The sequence below is a fragment of the Rhamphochromis longiceps genome, linkage group LG13 (genome assembly GCF_057381845.1).
Source record: "Rhamphochromis longiceps isolate RC_006_pf linkage group LG13, R_longiceps_female_GT1.1, whole genome shotgun sequence".
In the NCBI taxonomy this organism is placed as follows: Eukaryota; Metazoa; Chordata; class Actinopteri; order Cichliformes; family Cichlidae; genus Rhamphochromis; species Rhamphochromis longiceps.
In genome coordinates this window covers 17,054,047-17,068,532 of record NC_140569.1, presented here as the reverse complement: position 1 = coordinate 17,068,532, position 14,486 = coordinate 17,054,047, and the positions used below count along the sequence as shown (strand labels likewise).

Genomic DNA, 14,486 nt, shown 5'->3' with positions numbered 1-14,486 from the left:
TGATATCAAGAGATATTACCTATAACCCAATCAGGTTGCACAGGTCAACACGTTCTCACTCCCAACTCCTCAAACGTGTGACGCATGGTCAGGCTCCCTCTGCTTCACTTATGGACGCGCAGGGTACCCTCCTCGCGTCGAGAATTGACGTGAAGGGTCCTCAGATTGAAGAGATTGCCGCGGAAGTGCCTGTTGTCGGCATATTTAGACATTTTCCAAATCACAGTGTAGTGACGTATACAGAACACAATAAATTATATAATGTAAACAACTACCTGAAAAACAGGTAGAACGATACTTTTGTATCGTTTATTGCATTTATGGAGGGAGTGATGTATGCTGGGTAATGGCACAGCTAGCGACTGGGTGACTTTATTCACCCGCTTCGGCTGTTATCAGTCCATACAATGGGCGTTATTAGCACAAATCAGTCCCATAGATATGGGCCATCTCCTGCTGGATTTTTCAGAAGGTTGTTCTCATCCATCCAGATGGAGGATCACTAACAGGAGCGTGGGAAGACTCCAGAATCCACTCTGGCTGGAATCCGGTGGATATGCAGTGTGTACAGGTAAGACCATTTAAATGGACAGCATTTATAGAATGACTGTTAAAAGTCAGCGAGTGTCAGTAATGTTAACGTGGTTATCTTAGTAATACACAGAGTGCTAATATAACAGCTTTAAGATGCATTTGTAGATATTATTACGTGTTTTACCGTCTTTATGGTGCTAGCTTAAACGTTAGCTTATATTGGAGTAAAGCTGTTACTGTTTAAACGATGTTAGTGTAACCAATACGTCTACTCACCAAAGAATGAGTGAAGCAATATGGATAACAGCAGAGGACAATTTATTTAGGGTCTGATGGCAATTTACCATCGGTGTCCAGCACTTTAAAGGATTGATGGACTGGAGCACATCTGTCCTTAACATACCCTCTTAAACATCAGCTTGACACTGATATATCAAAGGAAACTTAACCGACTTTAAGTGCAAATGTTTCAACCTGAACAACTTAAAACTTCTCTGGGATACAATGTAGACAAAGACAAGAAGAAGAAAAATATTTCCATCAATAGTCACTTTTCCTAACCAGGAGACAAGTGAATATATTATGTAAAGAGTCCTTTTTCTCAGTCCTGGGGTTGTAACACCACAACCTCCTCAGTCCGTAATCAGAGAGTGTCTATTTGACAATAACCAAAATGTCTTTGGATAGTCTTTGTGAATGCAAACAAAACAAAACAAAAAAAAACAAATGATATTAGCTGGCCAGCAAAATAAAGAGAGTGTATGGCACTGAGTGCGGGCGTGTGTGTGAGTACTTCGGTCCAAATAATCAAGGTCCGGATGGATGAAGGGATGGCGGCCGCTTGTCCTTTAATGGCACCAGTAAGGCAGCACAGTAGTAAGGCAGCACAGCAGCAAGGCAGCACAGCAGTAAGGCAGCACAGCAGTAAGGCAGCACAGCAGCGAAGCGTCTGGCAGGAGAACGAACAATAGTCCTTTTCAAGGCTACTGCAGAAGGCGATATTCCCCGCTAGCTCACCCCAGCTTGCTCTCTGGCACAGCTACAAGCCACGTGAGCTCATAGCCCCATAGTGACATACGAACTTGGCTACCAACGTCCGCTTAGCATGGCGGCTAATTGTCGAGCTTGCTAGCTTAGCCTCGATTAGCGATTAGCACCTTAATAACCATTACTACACATCACATCATAGCAAACACATGATAACACATGGAATAGTATAATATACATACGAAACAGATTTTTACCTGGCAGGAGAACGAACAATAGTCCTTTTCAAGGCTACTGCAGAAGGCGATATTCCCCGCTAGCTCACCCCAGCTTGCTCTCTGGCACAGCTACAAGCCACGTGAGCTCATAGCCCCTCCCGCTAGGATGTACTACCACAGTCGACTGTCGTAAAGCAGCCGCAAACCAATAGCAATAAAAAAAACTCAAAATCATTGAAGAACATTTTATAACACCCAATATAGGTATATACATATATACTGAATATCACACAATATCAGATAACCACATTAACACTGGGTTACATTAGCACAGAAATATTAGCTTCTGTCATGACTGATGAAGTTACTAGTTAATAAAGTTTTCAGTAAAGTGTTTAATCGCAGCCACAGATTGACAGCAAATATCTCGATTAGCTTCAGTGCATCTATAATAAATATGTGCAAGTTTCAGTGCTTCGTTTAAACTGTATGATACTTATACTGACCCAGGGTCAGTGTAAAATACAATCCTAGCTGTGTGAACAAAGCCACTGTAAATTTAATCCTGCATGACAAACCTCAGGATGCAGGTTATTATTACTCTTTCCTGCTGGCACACCTGTCGCACCTGAGAGTCAGCTAGAAACTTACAGTGACGTGGACATCATGCAAAGACTGCCAGACTCTGTAATACTGCAAAGGATCAGTGACTCTCTGTGTGCTGAACATCTAGGATTGAGTCAGGCTGCATTGACTGTGGGACTTTAATGTGTTAAAAGCAGGTTGAAGACGGCTCAGAAACATTTGAAGATTAAAATTTAGCATTATGGCTGCTGGTGGTTTGTAAAGCCTCTACTCAGCTGTATTTTTGTTACTAATTTATGTTTGTTGTTGTTTAACACAGATTTCAGAAGAGCAAATATGCTTAATAGTTTAACTAGATTTCATTTGTCAGTGTGGGACTGCTGAGTCACCTGAAGAACTCATTTCATTCATTTTCCACATGATGTTCATTTACAGAAATGTTTCACAGGAACTGATTTCTCCCAAAGGGTGAACTAGTGTGTTTCCATAGATTACCTCTGTATGAATGTACTTCTTAAATGAAGGCAAGTGTTTGTCCTTTTTTGTTCCTCAGGTACAGTACGTGATATCAAGGGCAGGCGGTCAACACTGGGGGTAGACAAGAAGCAGACGTACTTCCAAGAGGGAGCTGCAGTGAGGTCAGAATCTGAAACAGCTCAGGTTTATATTTTAGAGGTTATAAAAAATCAAAATGTATTTATAAAGAAACCTTTAAATAATAGTCATAATTATGATTATTATAAGAAATATCAAACATTTAAGTGGATTTTCTGTTACACATATTGTGTTAGCCCTGCAATAAACTGGCAGCCTGTCTTTGTCCTGTATCAGCTGGGATAGGCTTCATCCTCCCGCAATCCTGAATTGGATACATTGTATTCCAATTATCTAATCTGATCATTTACAAACTCAAGGTATCTAATCAAAATGTAAGTAATAATTATAAAATGGGAAAGCAGAAATAAGTGTGACATAAATGTAAATGTGTGAGCTGACATAGAGGACAGCTACATGTAGTCTGAAAAACCTTTGTTGTCAAGTTTGCAGGTCTATCAGCACGAGACATTCTTACATAGAAGAGACTGTTAAAGTCTCTAACTCAGTGAAGCATTATTGGTCCCGTCTGTTTGGATAAATATAGTAAGTTGATGTATGTGCATTTATTGACACATTTTCTTAAGTGCTTATCCAGTTCAGGATCACAGTGGAGCTGCAGCTGGATATGTTCACTAAATAAACCTTACAAAAGTTAACAATAAACCTGCATCCATGTATGTTGTTGTCCACAGGATGAGAAAATCAAACTGGAAGACTGTGGAACATGTTAATAAATGTTTGTGTGTTTATGCCTGTGTCTTTCACAGGAGGCGCTGGAAGGTTTCCCTAATAGTTCCTGGTGAATCAAAGCAGAACCATAAAGGTTGCTGGACTGCATGATGGCCTTACCCCTGAGCAGTCATCCTGTTAAAGGAGGAACCACTTATAAACTGTTTTCAAAGTAGCTGAGCAGATTTAATCTCAAGTAAGCGATTAACTGTTTGTTCGTTTGTTCTGCCACTTAAAGAGCATTTAAGGACGTCTTTCGAGTGTCCAGTTGAATTAATTCTACTGGCTCTCATGGTCATTTGTTATTATAGACATATTTTTCATGTTCATCCAGCTATTTAGTAAATTCTATCTATTTAGTAATATCCGTCAGCTATAAAATGTAATATAAATATAAAAATATCTAAATATCTCCTGCCCTTTATGTTTTAATGATGTAAGTCTGTTATCGTGTTACATTAGCATTCCTCACATATCAATGAGATGCTGTACAGTACAATCCTACTGACGCAGCAGAGGGATAACGACGGCTATTCAACATCGTTACACGACACATTCAAGCTGCATGATGCAGACAAAGTGACTAAATCATCTTTTTTGTGGTTTATTGTCTTCAAACCAGCAGACAAAGCCGATTGCAGAAGATGTCAGAGAAGAACTTCAGGCCGTGTACTGAAAAGGTATTTTTTTTTTCTTGTTATCAAAAGACATTTGGAGTGGCAGCTTCTACAACTGGTTGTGCTAAAGTAAAGCTTACAGTCTAAGAAATCACAGTGTTGATATTCAGCCCAAAGAGAAAAGCTCACTTGTTTGAATTTATTTACAATCATAGTTTTTATAAATTCTGACTGTAAACAGCTTTTACAGCTTTGATATTGTTTGACACTCGATATCAGGTGATAGGGTTTAATTTAAAGGTTTCTGTGTCCCAATGAGCCATTTACACTGACCAGTATCAGTTTAACTGTAACACATTCATTATTTAGATTCAACAAAGAAATAACTGAATGTAAAAAATGGCAGCCCTCAGGCCAGGTTTATAGAGATATATGCATGCATTATGAAATTTATGTATCCCAGATAATTGTTATTCATCTAGTCATGGCAGACCTACCTCTTCCTCCCAAGTTAACTGCAACCCAAAAGAACTAGTGGGGCTATTTACACACTCACAACCAGTGTGGGGTAAAAAGAGCCACCAAAAAGCTGTCAGCCACAGATGTGCTAGAAGAGTTAGAAACTCTACTTATGGAGAAACTTTCTAAGTCTAACAGAGGACAGGTACTCCTGCCCAAATAACATGATATAACCCCACATACAGCCCAGCCATAAAATGAACCAAGTCATTTAGTTAAAGACAGCATGGGACCAAATGCATGTAACCAGCCTGCATCAACCTGACATTTCTTCCTCCTGAATTAAATGAATGAATGGATGAAAGTTAAATGACTACAAACGTAAAGCCACTAGTTCCCACACTGGAGTTCCCTGACACTGTGTGTTAACCGTATTTAGCTTGTATCAACAGTTGTAACAGGCTAAGCCACCTGAGACACTGCATTGAATGATTGTTCCTGTCTTAATGATTTCAGCTGACTGGTTTCAGCTCAGATGTTCTGCTTTTTCCTTTCAGTAGATCAAAGCAGCTCGTGCTCCTTCTGCTTCCAATTTAGAAGAAGAAGGCGAAGGCTTCAGCGAAGTGGCGTTCATGGTCTCAGTGAACAGTCACGGTCACACACTGCATGTGGTTTTAAAAGCAACATGTCTGTTCACCACAACAATGGAGATGTGTAATATTAGTGCAGCTACGGTTTGTTTTTGAACATCAGTTCTGTTTTCTATTTTGATCACTTAGACCAAAAAATTGTTGTTTTCAGATTCTTTCTTTTAAATCTATAAAGCACCTGTTCATTTTTTTATTACAATTAGTTTGACATAAATGTTAGTGTTTCCTTTATGATCTTTTAATGCTTACACTACACTGTACATGTCTACATTAGAGACATTTCTGTTACCTGTTTCTGTTGACTCAGAGTTGTGAAATGTTCTTTTATTTGATGCACAATATGAAGTTCATAATTTTCTTACAAATAAAACTCTAATGACAAACATGAACAGCTGTGCTTATTTCTGAGACATGAGTTTTGAATGTGTTGATATTTAGACAGTGTGCATCTGTCTGCTGAAACTGTAATGGTGAACCTGAGGTGATGGTCAACAGAAGGCAAATATATATCAATATAAAACAATATTGAAGTAATGTCTTTACCCTGTGCAGCATGTGGACGCTGTGCACGCAATCACCTTATTCACTGTAGTAAACATGCACCGCTAGCTCAGACTGACTGTCTCCATGGTTACATCGTATATTATTAGCTATGTAAACAGCTTCCAAAGATACCGCCATAGCTCTCTGCAGCTGTAACACTTAAACACTTTTCAAATCGTTTCATGTTTTTGATAGTTATGAAGACAGAATATGTTTTTAAGGTCATGCTAGGTGGTTGCTATGGTGGTTGCTGTGGACTTGGCTGGACCGCGTCCGATTCCTGTTATTAGCTGTCCGCCATAGGAAGGCTGCGTTCCATTTACAAGTAGTGACAGTCTGCCGCAACTCGAACTCAAACCCCGCTTTGTTCTTTAATTATAGGCCTTTTATAGCCGTTCATGACACGCACACACACACATAAAGCACTTTGCCTCACCATGAGAATGCAAGTTTACCTAACCTAACCTTATAGTGTCTGATATAGGATAGAAAAATGAAGCAACCAGAGATTTAATGATGAAGACTCTGGGTTCTGTAGTTCACGTTTTACAGTCCTGAATGACTCTTTGCATATGATTTATTGAAGAGGAGTTTAGAATGCACTTTACATTTAGACTGTTGCTGTTTCATTTTTTACATTGTTGCCGTGTTATGTCATGAATAAGATTCACCTGCTGGGGGTTTGATGGATCAGCTGGACAATACAGTCAAAGACAGACTTCATTCATCATATGCAAGAATCCTAGTTGGATTTTTGTTGTCACTCATGTTTTTGAACCAAATATTGAAAACAATTCTGACAGACTGGATACCTGGTCAGGGTGTACATTACCTTGTACTCAAGCATCCCAGGACAGAGCCCTGCCCCACCATGAGCCTGGGTGGATACGTGGTTATTAATATAAAAGGACCAATACTGAATATGAATATTTCATGAAAATTGAATTATAATACAAATTAGTAATAAGGGTTTCTCTGCGCCCTTCTCCACCCCATACTCAAAGAGCTGCGAGCAGAGAGGGTGACAGGAGAGGATGGCACTGAAGAGAAGATGCTTGGTTTCTGGAGTCTCCTGGTCCTGTCAGTATTAGTAGGATGCATCTGCTGTGTCTTCTCGTGGATGCTCACCTACCTTGACTCGTTCCAGCCTGGTATGGATTTCCCAACACTGCGGACAGTGGCCCACGTCAGAGACGTTTAATATTGATTACATATGTCTGAATTGCTAACCCTAACCCTAACCCTAGCTCAACAGACCACAATGCCCTGGACTGTCAGTATTATTACATGCTGTGAACATAAGTACCTTTGATCACAGTTTATGTTGTAAAAGACAAGGAATATTGGAAAGAAAGATCAACATTGTGATATTATTTCTTCCAAACTGACCAGAAACATGCTTTTCATACTCTCACAGCAAAGGATCAGACTCACTGTGCATGACAGCTCGGGCCAATGATGTCTGTTAGATTGTCAGTTGTTTAGTGCTTCTGTACAGTTAGGGTCACCGTCTCTATTTCAGAATAATTAATATGCGGAAAACACTAAAAGTTGATTGTCTTCCAGTATGATTCTTCATAACTCCTGCTTTGAAATACTGAACTTTAAAATTTACCTGACGAAAGATCATTTACAGTGGCACTCTGTCAGGATCATTCTGACTGTAAGATCACTGTATTAATCTGAATCCTTCTGAAATGTGCTGTGAATGAATGCTGATGCAACTCACTGTGGGAAAACTGTTAATAAAATGAATCTGTGACACATGCAACACATTCACAGAGGAAGAGGACACAAAGGGAGGACACGCAGAGGCTGTGTTAAAGTCAGAAATCCAAATCTTTATTAAAAAACAGGCGGCGGTAACAAACAGGAAGATAAGCAGTCCATCAAACAGTCTACAGGGTCAAACATACAGAGAATTCAAACAGCAGTAAAAAATAACTGGACACTGAAAAACTTAAAGCAATGTGTGACGCAATAAAAGGAAGCAGCGCAGTATATTCACTGAATTATCATCAATTACAAAAGAGAAAAATAACGATTTCTAAGGATTATTTTCTTAAATGCAGTTAGAGTGTGGCTGGTAAAGATGGAAACATACAGAATGTAAACTGTGTGAGTTTGGTGAACTTTGTTTGTTAATTTGGGTTGAACCCAGGGCTGTATAGGTGTTGGCTGAATAGCAGTGGTGTTCACCTTGGGGTGTCGGTCAGAACACACAGGACGCACAGATAAAGGTTATACCGTCTTTACTGTGATTCCTCAGCTTAACAGCACAGTACAGCAACACAGTAATGCAACCGCAGGCTTACAGAGTGGTGAGGGGTGTGGGTGTGTGTGGTCTGTGAACAGACAGAATACTGAATGTAATAAACATCTAAGTCATGAATTATGATGCATTAGCGTTCTTCGAATCTAACCAGAACTACAAATGGGAATTCCTATATGAACATCTACATGCACGAGTTTCACACACTACTCCCAAACCCTTACAGTACATGACATTGATTGCCAATACACCCAACAACAATATATCACAAACACCAAATCGTTTAGCTTACAGCCAGCAGGTATGTAGCATAACAGGTAGCATTAGTAGCATGAACTAGCCACATAGCGAACAGGTCGATACACATTGCACTTCTACATCCACTAAATGTCTAATTGGCATAAAAGACTAAAACTGTCCTTTTCAGGCATGGCTCCACGTCTACTCACAGTTCTTTAGCGACGCACACAACTCACACCGTGTGTAGACATCCCCTGCAGAGTCAGTCTGCCAGGCGGCTCTTGCTATGTGTTAGCTCCAACTCTGATCACTGGAACATGTGCTCAATAGTCCAACTGTGCTCTCTCGCCACAAGGGCCCCCCCCCACACAGCTGACAGCCTTTCCAACATAGCCGCCCCCCAATTTGCGGTGCAAATTGGCCCCATGGAAAGGCTGTTTATACAGACGAGGGCTCCCCCACCTGGTCATCCTCATCCTTGATCGCCGGAAGCACAATCAGACGTACTATAGGCCGGGTGTATGTTTTGTCACGTATCTTCACCTCTGCTGTTCTGGTGTGGCCATCAGAACCAGTAAGAATCTTCGTCACTCTCCCAATCTGCCATGATGCTCTGGGTAGCTGTGGATCCACCAGCAGAACAACCGCTCCCTCTGTTATGTCCTCCATGGGTCTCTGCCACTTCATGCGAGTTTGGAGATTAGGCAAATAGTGTCTGATGAAAAATGACCAGAATCTGTCCACCAGGATTTGCGAATGTCTCCATCTTCGCCTCCCTAGCGCTTCTTCTTCAGGATACACTACCTGAGGTAGGGAGCTGTCAGGCCGCCCGATGAGCAAGTAGTTAGGGGTCACTGGATCGATGTCAGCCACATCAGCAGAAACATAACCTAGGGGTTTGGCATTCAGGATACCCTCGATTTCTGTAAGAAGGGTCCTGAGTACTTCCTCACTCACTGTTTGAGAGCCAACAGAGGTGTATAAGGCGTTTTTGATAGAGCGGATTTCTCTTTCCCAAGTGCCTCCAAAGTGGGGTGCTGCAGGTGGATTGAAGCGGAAACGAACCTGCTGCTTAGCCAGTTTCTGCTGGAGGTCCGGACTCATGATGGAGAACGCCTGCTGGAGCTCCTTTTCCCCTCCTTTGAAGTTTGTCCCCTGATCCGAGTAAACTTCTGCCGGTTTCCCTCTTCTCGCAATGAACCTTCGGAAGGCCATCAGAAAGGAGTCAGTGTCGATGGATGTCAGGAGGTCTATATGGACGGCCCGAGTAGTGAGGCACTTAAACAAAATGCCCCATCGCTTCACCCTGCGTCTGCCTATCTTGATCCAGAAAGGACCAAAGCAGTCCATGCCAGTCGAATAGAAGGCAGGTTTGAACAGCCTGAGGCGGACAGGCGGCAGGTCAGCCATTTGCTGAGAAGCTGGGTTTGCCCTCCACCTACAGCAATCCATGCAACTATGTTGGTGCCGCTTAACGGCCTCTCTACCTCGCAGGATCCATACAGTCTGCCGAAGCTCAGCGAAAACTCTCTCTGGGCCAGGATGACCGAGACGTGCATCCACATCTTGAATAAGTAGTCTGGTATACACATGGGTGGGATCCAGGACCACAGGGTGTACAACAGACAGATCAAGGCTCTCTGCTCGCCGCAGCCTGCCACCAACCCGGATCAGTCTATGATTGGCATCATACTGCGGTGCTAGGCATAGCAGCCGACTGTTAGCCGGTATAGGTTTGCCTGCTTGTAGTAGGTGGTAGTCCTCTGGGAAACAGTCCATCTGAATCTGTCTCAAGATCTGTTGCTCTGCCTCGGTGTAGGCCCCTGCAGTAGGTGAGTTACTCCCAGCTGGGTCACCCTGCATTGCTGCATTTTGAATCTCCTTAGCTGTGGCTTCTACTAATTCTGCCCATGTGTTGAACCGCTGGGCCTCTGGGGTTTGATTACCCGGGGTCGTGTTAGCCATATGACATATGGCAGAGCGTTTTAGCTCGATGCCATCCTCTGGGTCTGATGTACCCAACGATGGGCAGGAGGGCCACTGGTCAAGAGGTAGGAGGAGGAAATCTGGTCCTTGAGTCCACCTATTTGGGCTGGCCAGTTCAGTGAGATTTTTGCCCCTTGTGATGTCATCAGCTGGGTTTCTTGTAGAATCCACCAGAGGTGTGGACTCGAGTCACATGACTTGGACTCGAGTCAGACTCGAGTCATTAATTTTATGACTTTAGACTTGACTTGAAAAAATGTTCTAAGACTTGTGACTTGACTTGGACTTTTACACCAATGACTTGGGACTTGAATTGGACTTGAACCGGTTTACTTGAAAAGACTTGATATTTTACCCCAAATATAAAATTTAACATGCATATTATATAGAGATTGAAAATGTGACGTCATTCACGGGTAGAACCGCAAAGGATTCTGGGAACTCGTGGCAAGCGGTACTAGCGCACGCAGGCTTTCAATTAAAATCAGTTATACAGCGATAAAAAGAAACACAAAAATGTCAAGAAGCTGTTGTATTATTAACTGCAATAGCCGGTCGCATGACAGCCACGGGAAGCCGACGAGTAAAGAGATCGGATGTTATCGGATTACGTCGTTGAAGAGAAATTGTTCGAGCCATGTTTCCGAAGTAACAAAGAGGCGACTGGATTGCAGCCATTCAAAGACCAATTATAACGTCCCAGAACACTCCAGCTCACAGGTTAGTCTGCTCCAAGCATTTCCACAAAGGTCAGTCTGCTGTTGTAGTTAATACGTCATTTTTCTTAACATAATTGGTGATATAGGTTACAAGCAAGTCTGGCGCTGAACAGAAATTGTCGCGCTATGCTCCTTTATTTATTGTGCATAAATAGTGAATTGTCCTGACACAATATTGCGTTTCGCTTCTGTTATTATGGTACATTGACAAAAACATATACTTTTATTCACAGGATAAAACAGTTGTTTTGTATCACTAATTGTCCAGTACGATTACAGCATACAGTATTATTGTCACTGCTACATTTCTGTGATGCTACCAGAAATTATTTCCACTGCTAATTAATTACCATTGAGCTCAAAGGTCCTATTAATAAACGGTTAACGAATGTGTATTTATGACGACGATTTGTGAGACTGGTAAACTTATGATACGTACGATGGTCTTTACTTTCTACACGGTGCATTTCAAGGTCCTGCACCCATCCGTCGGTAAACTGTACCTGGGCTTGTTGCAGTGACCGGAAGTTACTAAACTTCATGAGTGTATGCACTCACTCCAAGAACCGTATGATTATAAATATGCATATAAATATGCTACGATGAGATAGCTGACTTCATCTAACTAGCAAATGTTTTCCAGGCTACGTTGGTGATGCAGTTTTTTTTTTTAATGATATTTTAAAAAAAAAAATCATTTATTTATGTATGATATTTTTGTCATGCGATTTTAAAGCCAGTCCTACAACCGCATCCAAGAATAACATGCAGCTTATCTCAGAACTGTTGGTGAAAATTATTCTTGGAGCTAGGTTTAATTGAGCTGCATTTTAAAGAGGTGCAATTTCACAATTTGTGTATATTTTCTAAGTTCACTATTTTGTTATGTGTTGAGAAAAACACAGATTTAAAAATTACATGGTCTAATATTTACATTTAGCATATAACTGCAACATGCTTTTTTTCGTTTTTTGTTAAAGACTCGAAAGGACTTGAAATTCAAAATTTCAGACTTGTGACTTTACTTGGACTTTTACACCAGTGACTTGAGACTCGACTCTGACTTGCCTGACATTACTTGAGACTTGACTTGAGACTTGAGGATAAAGTCTTGAGACTTACTTGAGACTTGCAAAACAATGACTTGGTCCCACCTCTGGAATCCACATATCGCCAGTCTTTGGGGTTAGTAAGCTCTTGAATTTCTGTAATCCTGGTGCCAACAAACACCTTGAAATGGCAGGATGTGGAATGCAACCACTTGAGGACAGTGGTTGAATTAGACCACAGCGTACATGTGGTCACCTTGAACGTTAGCTCTGTCTGAAGTAGCTTTGTGAGCTGGGCTCCAGTGAGTGCAGCGCAGAGTTCGAGTCTGGGAATAGATATCTGCTTCCTTGGAGCAACCCGTGATCTGGCCATGAGGAATGACAGCTTCGCATTACCACAATGATCTTCTGATCTCAGGTAAGCCACAGAGCCATAGGCTCGCTCTGATGCATCGCAAAAGATATGTACCTCTCTTGCAATGTCAGACAGATCCATGTGCGGCAGTGTGTAACATCGTGGCAATGTTAACTCTGATAAATGCACCAACTCCCCCTTCCATGTCTTCCACTGGTGCAGCAAATCATGAGGTAACTGGGGGTCATCCCAATCTCGATGCTTGTCCCAGAGTTGCTGTACAATAATCTTGGCCCTGGTGGTGAAGGGAATGATGAACCCAAGTGGGTCGTACTGACTAGCCAGGGTTCGATATATGTTCCTCATAGTGGGCTCTCCATAGTCAATGGGTCAGTGCTTGAGGCTGAGGGTGTCCGTCTCACAGTTCCAGTTCAGTCCCAGGGTTGATTCATGCGCTTCTTGTCGGTCCTGTGACAGCCAGACTTCCAGTTTGTCTGACCGTGCCTCGGATGGCAGATGACTAATCACTTCTGGCCTATTACTAGCCCACTGCAGAAGCTGCCGTAGTTTCTTGACCAACTGCTGGGCTTCTTCAATCGATGAAACACTCTGTAGACCAGGGGTGCTCAATACGTCAATCGCGATCGACCAGTCAATCGCAAAGGTAGTATTGGTAGCTCGCATGGCATTAAAAAAAATAGATGCCAGCCTATCATCCATCCCGTCACTTGATTGATACAGGGAAGCCAGTCAGATGACATCAGATTTTTTCTGACGCTTAGGTCGCTGCGCATGCGCAAACAGCGGCGCGAAGTGTAGTAAAACTGACAAGCTAGTCAGCGAGTTAACTCCAATTTTTAGCTCTCGGTTTTTTCTCTTAAACCTAAGAAAGGGTTAAAAATGAGTGAGGGAGCTGGACCAAGTAAGAAGACAAAAACGTATCACTTTCATACGGAATGGGAGGAGGACTTTTTTTTCACGATGTCATTTTCGAAGTGCGTTTGCCTCATCTGCCAGGCTACCATCGCAATGCCAAAGAAGGGAAATGTGGAGCGGCATTTTCGAACTGTTCACGGAAAATACGACTACATTCCCGCCGAAAAGCGAGCTAAGAAAGAAAAAGGTGAATAAACTAAAATCCCAGTTGTCCGGACAGCAGTCATTTTTCACACAACAAACTTCAAAAGCGAAAGCCGCCGGTGCATCGAGCCACCTGGGGGGCTCTTCAACTGGTGGGGAAGATTGTCACATCTTGCAGGAGCTTTCCTCTCCTCAGGGGCTCTCTCTGCAGGAGGGGGAGATACAGGAGAGGTGGAGGAAGATCTCAGCCTGGGTGTTTATTGTCTTATGTAGTCTGGAAGATGAGTGGATGGTGGGGTGGGTGAAGTTTTCTCTGTGGTGGGGTTGGGTGGACTGTCCCGGGCTCTATGGGGCTGGGAGGCGCTGCTGCGCTGGGCCCCGGTCTGGATGGGCCTGGGCCCCCTTTCCCTGGCGGGTCGCGGAGTATGGGGGTGCCTACTGGGGTCAGCGGGGGAGCTGGCCCCAGGGAGGGGTCACTTGCCCCTCCCTTCCCTCCCTCCCCATCTCCAGCTGCCTCCCTCTTCCCGCTCCACCACAACCACCCACACATGCAGGACCTTGGAGTAGGGGTATGTCACCAGGGTGCAGAGGAGGCTACCCCCCCCCTGTCCCCTTCTGGCTGCCTCTGCCACAATTTTATCCCACAACTTAGACATTCACATTACTCACACTCTCATTACACATACATATAGGATCTTGGGGGTGGGCACGATACACGGAATCCAAAGTACCATCAGGGTGTACACCTCACCCCTGGCGTCGTTGCCCACCTCTCAATGTTAAATACACGTAGACATTGAGGGCTAGCAGGAGGGACCATGCGCTTACCTGCTGCTCTCTGGCAGGTAGCTCCATGCCCTCCTGGG

The 14,486-nt window shown here is 42.9% G+C and overlaps 1 long non-coding RNA gene across 1 annotated transcript; it reads left to right on the top strand.

The window, feature by feature from the left end:
* The first annotated feature begins 192 nt into the window (after window positions 1-192).
* LOC146655597 (uncharacterized) lies at window positions 193-5,752 on the top strand. Its single transcript, XR_014914321.1, has 5 exons — window positions 193-571; window positions 2,878-2,962; window positions 3,689-3,846; window positions 4,273-4,330; window positions 5,284-5,752. It is a non-coding gene; the product is annotated as an uncharacterized LOC146655597 (long non-coding RNA).
* Window positions 5,753-14,486: the final 8,734 nt, after the last annotated feature.